Raw genomic sequence first — 7,064 nt, forward strand, 5'->3', positions numbered from 1 at the left:
TATTGTTTATGTGAGGGATTTTGATATACAGTATGTGTGGTATTTTGACTACTCTGTTGTGCATTAAGTACTATCTAAAAATATGTTTTCAGTTACTGTTTAATAGATGTACTGATTACTGTAATTGCATCATATGTTTGTTCTTATTTAGAATGTGAGAGGTTGTATAAAAGACTCCAGACCATACACATTCAACAATAAATATTTGCACATTTTAACAAATATCTGCAAGAATTTGATTGATTTGTTTAAACAGATTGAGAAAAGCCTCGTCTGGTGTTCAGATAGATTTAGCTTATTCTGTAGGACTTTCAATGTGGGTGTCTTTTCTTTGTGCATGTGATTAACTGCATATATATATATGCAATGTGTTTATTTAATTTATTCTAATATGCTTCTCAATAGGAGCTATTTTCAAGCATCTTAAATAGATAAGGCTTTATCACTGAGGAAAGACATGAAAACAGCATGCCGTTTAGTGTGGAGTTGAGCTTCCAAGTGACTGCTAATAGGCTTTCACTAGACTGCTTTAGCACTTTGAAGCTGAGGAGACTTAATGATCCCACAGTGTGTATTTCCATGCAGGGAAAAGCTATTTCTCACACATTTATTTGAACTCATCATTACTTTAGATGTATAGCCTCTTTCCCTGTAACACTTCTCCTGCATGTAATACAGCTTAAATATGTCCCTGGTATGCAAATAACACAGGCTCTTATACTCCTACATGGACAAATAGAATGCCACAACAGCTTTTTTCTCCATTTCTCCCACTTCGGGCTATTCTATGCAATACCATGGAATAATAATTTAAAATTTGTATAGAGCAAAACATGTTTGACTGCCTTCCTAAAAATGCATTTCTGGATAACTCGTAAAAATGTGTTTGTAAAGATTGTTTTTCATTTAAATAAACAAAAGGTTCTCTTTCATGTAGTTTAGTATGCTGTGATTATGGTGTGTATGTGTGTGTAATTATTAGCTCCTTAATTTTATTCTAAAACAACTATATTTACTATTTTGCATGCATGTGTTGATTAATTGTTGATAGTCTTTCTGCATTAATGTTCATTTATCTTTTAAAATATAAAGTATATTTGTAGCTAAGTGGAGAAATGTAATGTAGTTGAATGTAACATAATGTAATGACTCTAGTCATTAATTGGACGTGGCCCCTTTAAGAGATTTGCGACACCCGCTTTATGGCACTCTCTCTTGTTAGAGACATGAAAACATACATTGGGCAAGAGAGCCTCCGGTTTTGTTCATCGGTTGAAAATTATTTGGGTAAATATCACATTTTACGTAAAATGTTAAATTGCGTTAAATATGTGTTCCCAAGAGTCAGTGACCTGAGCAAGTGTCACAGAGGCTTTATATAGTTCAGATTATATTAAGCATATTCATAAGTTAAAATGTAGTGTTTGTTAAGGGTTATTTTTGAAGGATATGGATTACATGTATGGCGTTTGAACACATTTGCTGCACATGTGAGGACTGGGTAAATTTAGTATTAATCATATCTCATTTAATGATTTTAAGCAGAGTGTTTTCCATTTAAGTGAACACGTGTAATAAGAATCGTATTGTTTAAACTGCAATACTTATATTTAAACTGCATATATATATATATATATATATATATATATATATATATATATATATATATATATATATATATATATATGCTTTTTTTTTGCTTTTTTCAACAGCCATCAGAATAAAAACCCCACAAAATATTTTTGTATCCTCTGTTGTTTCTTTATAACCCACCGGTTACATATTAATTTAAATAATTTGACAAATTTATCAAATCCCAAATGCAATACTCATTAATTGAAATCAGTCTGGCCTGAGGCTGTTTGTGTATTCTTAGAGTAAATGAATCATTAAAACGCCAAAAAGACAACAATAGCCTGAAATCTCAATTAAAGACACAAATGATGAATTGTAAAATTCCAGCTGAATTTTTGGCTCGTGAAATCTGACACATCAGTTAATGTAGAGATGTCTCATCTTTGGTTCTCCACCTCTCATGTCATCGGGTGTTAAAATTAGTGACATGCTATAGATTAACTGCTCAAGTATCAACAGAGAGATCTTACTGAGAGATACATTTGTATGTCTCTTCTGTTTACAGACAGCTGGCGTGGATATATAAACAGCTGCGATCTTTGATATGGACTTGACACTCACGTTTCCTTTCCTCGAGTATGAAACAGAGATGTGTTTGTGCTTTTTGTTAGCAACTCTTAAGTTAAATGGAATCAGTGTGTGAGAGGTGCTAAAAGTCTATTAATAATAAGCATCTCAGCACATGGACAGATGTCCAAACAGATTGTGACAGTCAACGTTCAGAAGAAGGAGTGCATTTATAATATGAAAAACAACAATTAACACATTTCTATCTCAGTGTACAAGGCACTTGATCAATACACTCATCAGATTGGTTACTTGTTGCCTATTTCAGTTCTACAGATGTCAACACTGTCAGTGCACCCTTTGTAACAACTTCTGTTTGTTATTATAACATAATTAATATCCACAAAACCTATATAGACATGCCCAAAACTTTATCATTATTCTTTTTTTCTTGCAGAATGACCTGGTGTACTTTAACACCTTCAAAGCTCCTCTCCTTCTATTCCAAACTTATTTCTGCAAGCACATTAGCATGTGTCTGAACTATGGCACTGCATACCTTCACATCACTATAATATATACATACACACAAGGAGAGAAAGAGAGGCCGCAGGGCACACACATGTGGGTCTTTTCTCTCCCCCGCTCTCTTTTCTATCTTGCCCACTCAGGCTAGGGCACAGGGGATTGCACTTAAACTACAGCAGGAGGGACACCTGTTCTCTCACTCCCTCAAGACATAGTCTCAGTATAGCTCTGTCAATCTCTCAGCATCCTGGCTGTTTAACACATGGCTGCAACTAACCATTCACTGACTCATTGAGAATGGAATGAATGGGTAAAAATCCAGAGAGGTTTGGGCATGCTTTAGAATTGAAAAGATACCTTGACGTAAATTATGATTTGAAATAAGAGAAAAGAGGTTATGGAAGAAGCTATACAAATGACTTGTGAAGCGCTATGGTACAGCTTCAAATGTGTTCCATCCACATTCATTAACTCATATGTTTGAGTATGCGTGTGTTGTATATGTGTCTATATCATTGTTGCCAGTATTGGGTGTAATGTGATTACAAAGTAAGTAGTTATGTAACTGTAATCTTTTTTTGGTCAAAATGTAGTGTAACACATTACTTTTTAAAATCTTGTATGCAGATTACAGTTATTGATTTTATATTCAGTATTCAGTATTACTTTTAAGGACTGTTACTTGAATTACACATGTTTGTAAAATAATATTATAGTAATCCTTTACATTATTGTTCCTTTGTTAGGGGGTTATAAAGGGGTTCATTAATAACTAATAATTCCTTTACATATGCATTATAAATTATTGTCATGCAGTTACAACAATATGAATAAAAAGGCAACATTCATACAATACTTGCCTAATAGTGAACATTTTAACTTACATGTTATAAATATTGAATAAATATACAGTGCATTCAGAATGCATTGAGACCCCTTCATTTCTTTCACAATTTGATATGTTGCAGCCTTATGCTAAAATTATTATTTTTTTAAATCACATCATTATACACTCCATATCCCATGATGACAAAGCAAAAACCAGATTTTTGATAACTTAGCAAATTTATTACAAATAAAAAACTGAAATATCACATTGACCTACAGTAAGTGTTCAGACCCTTAACTCAGTACTTAGTTGAAACACCTTTGGCAGCGATTACAGCCTCAAGTCTTTTTGGGTATGATGCGACAAGCTTTGCACACCTGGATTTGGAGATTTTCTGACATTCTTCTCTGGAGATCCTCTCAAGCTCAATCAAGTTGGATGGGGACCGTTGATGGACAGCCATTTTCAGGTCTCTCAGAGATGTCTGATTAGGTTCAAATCCGGGCTCTGGCTGGGCCACTCAAGGACATACACAGAATTGTCCCTAAGCCACTTTTGAGTTGTCATAGTTCTTGGTCACCTCTCTTACAAAGGCCCTTCTCCCCCGATCGCTCAGTTTGGCCAGGCAGCCAGCTCTAGGAAGAGTCCTGGTTGTTCCAAACTTCTTCAATTTAAGAATTATGGAGGCCACTGTGATTTTGGGAACCTTAAATACAACCGAAAGTTTTTTGTAGCCTTCGACACAATCCTGTCTCTGAGCTCTGCAGGCAGTTCCTTTGACCTCATGGCTTGGTTTTTGCTCTGATATGCATTTTCAGCTGTGAGCCCTTATATTGCCTTTCCAAATCATGTCCAATCAATTGAATTTGCCACAAGTGGCCTCCAATCAAAGTGTAGAAACATCTCAATAATGATCCAGAGAAATGGGATGCACATGAGCTAAATTTCAAGTGTCATAGCAAAGGGTCTGAAAACTTGTCAATGTGATATTTCAGTTTTTTATTTTTAATAAATTTGCAAAATGATGAAAAATCAGTTTTTTGCTCTGTCATTATGGGGTATGGAGTGTATTGATGTGGAAATACAATTATTTAAAGCATTTTATCATAAGGCTGCAACATAAAAAAATGTGGAAAAAATGAAGGGGTCTGAATACTTTCTGAATGCACAGTAGGCTACATATTAAAATTTGTATTAATAAAAAAACATAAAATACCCTAATTCATGATTTATGTCACAATGCAACAAAAATTAAATATTAGCAAGATTAAAAAGGAGAATTATGTAATTTTGCTACAGTCTGCTTTGTGTTATAAGTCTTGACTCTTGACTTGCATTGTCAGTTTTCTTGTCATGTTGATTTCAAAAGAATGTGGCTAATCTGAGTGGAGTCACAATTTACCTAGTCCTAATTACATTAATTCCTCTGAAAAAAAAATATTTTTAATATCCTAAAGCCGGGTTACCATTGAACCTTTACTGAATTTGTATAGTTTTCTGATGTTGGAAACGCTTTAATGCTTCATATGTGTCCATATTACATATACAGTAGGTATATTAACATAGAATACATACATTGAATTTATATTTATAACATGTGAGTTTAAATGGGTCACTATTTTACAGGCATTGCATAAGTCACCCTATTTATACATTCTGTATACCTGCATATCTGCATATAACTGCAAATACATTATTTAAAATTCATTTGTAAATTAATTATTAGTAAATACTTAAGCTTTTATAAACCCTTAACAAAAAGAACACTGGTAACACTTAACAGTGTTACCAATATTGTATATGTAGAATCCTTTTAAAAAGTGCCTGTAACTATTACCTAAATGGGCTGTCTTTTGTCTCAAATTTAGATGTAACCGCATGAAGTACATGTGTTGTTTAGGTAATTTTATTTATTTATTTTTTTAGTGTTTACATTAATTATGTTCATATGTTTGTGTTTCTGTGACAGTTGATGGATGTAAGGGAGAAACTTGTGGTGCTGAGTGTACAGTATGACTTAAATGTGACAATGAACAAGAAGGAAATATAGACATTTTAAATTTGTTAAGAAGAAAACAAAAACTTTTCTGTGAAAAGTGTTTTAGAAATTAACTTAAATGTGAAGAAGTCAAAACAAGAAATTAAGAAATGTCAATTTGTTGTGGATATTGGAGTAACTTACCCTAATCTGAAAGTTAAAATATCCACTTAGAATAAAAATGTGTGGTGAAATGGGTAGAGCATGCTCGGTATGGACTATGCATGACTGCTCTGCATCATGTTCCGATCCTATTCCCGCCTTTCTCCCCCATTATCCTGTCTCTTGACTTTCCTCTAAACTAAAGGCAAAAAGAGGCATAAATAAAACAAAGCTACAGAGGAAAATTCACACTTTTTTTTAAAATAATTTTTAAGAAAGCAAATATACGTCTGATAAAATAATAAAATCCGACAATGCCTAAAAAAGAATGTAAAACTTCTCATCACAACATAATGAAATGAAATGCTTTTCCAGCATTTTGACAGGAAGGACTCAGACTGCAAATGGTTTGCTTTGGAGAGAAGCGCATTATGAAGACTTCAGCTGACTTACAGCAGGACACAGGGGATTCTATTGCTAATTTAGTGTCATATAAATTGCACAGCAGAAACAGACCATTTAAATTAATCAACATCTGAGTAACGCAAAGTGGGTGTCTCTCATTTACAATAATTGCATGCATTTGCCTCCATAATTCCCTGAATTGGTCATGCCATTTGTGGATCCAGCTGTTTTAATCACACTCATTTGTTTAATTTGTTTGTCATATCCCTGGTCTGCACATCCTCTCGTGCATACCGAATAGCATCCACTGCATTCATGTGTATAGAATGTTCTAACTTCTTATATAGACTACATGTTTTGCAAAATTACAATGGTCGGCATCATGGAAACTAAATGCGAACTAAACATACCATTGATCTGACCTGTCATCATAGTAGTGTTTTGGAACTATAAAAAATGCAATCAATTGTCACGTATTTTCTCATTTTGTTGTTTCATTTACTGTTTTGAAAAATCATTTAATTACAGCCATAAAAATACAGCAGATGGTAACTCAAATCCTCATGTGATTACTTAGACATAGACAGCAAGAAATATGAATACACACAATTTACACACACGTACAGATGCATCATGAGGAGTATTTGTGCTGACACAAGATAAGATAAGAGAAATGTGCACTCATAAAATATTTTAATGTTACCTTTGACAATGTTAACATTTTCCTTTTTTCAAACCCATCATCATTTATGATTTGGCAAAAGAAGTTTTCTCTAGCTCAAAGTGTGTTCTGTGTAACTTTGTTACTTCTGTGATGGGTATGTCTTGTGCACAAATGAAGAGGTGAGAGGTGACGGCGTTTAGTGATATTCAAATAAACACTCTTGAAATATTGTTTCATACAGTGAAACTTTCAGCAGCCACACACCACCTATAGCCCAACAGCATTTTCTGTTTCAGCCATCGCAGACTACATGCACATCTGCAGCTCTATATATCACTGTGCGTAGCACACCCTTA

Source organism: Xyrauchen texanus, chromosome 24 (assembly GCF_025860055.1).
Source record: "Xyrauchen texanus isolate HMW12.3.18 chromosome 24, RBS_HiC_50CHRs, whole genome shotgun sequence".
NCBI classification, from domain to species: domain Eukaryota; kingdom Metazoa; phylum Chordata; class Actinopteri; order Cypriniformes; family Catostomidae; genus Xyrauchen; species Xyrauchen texanus.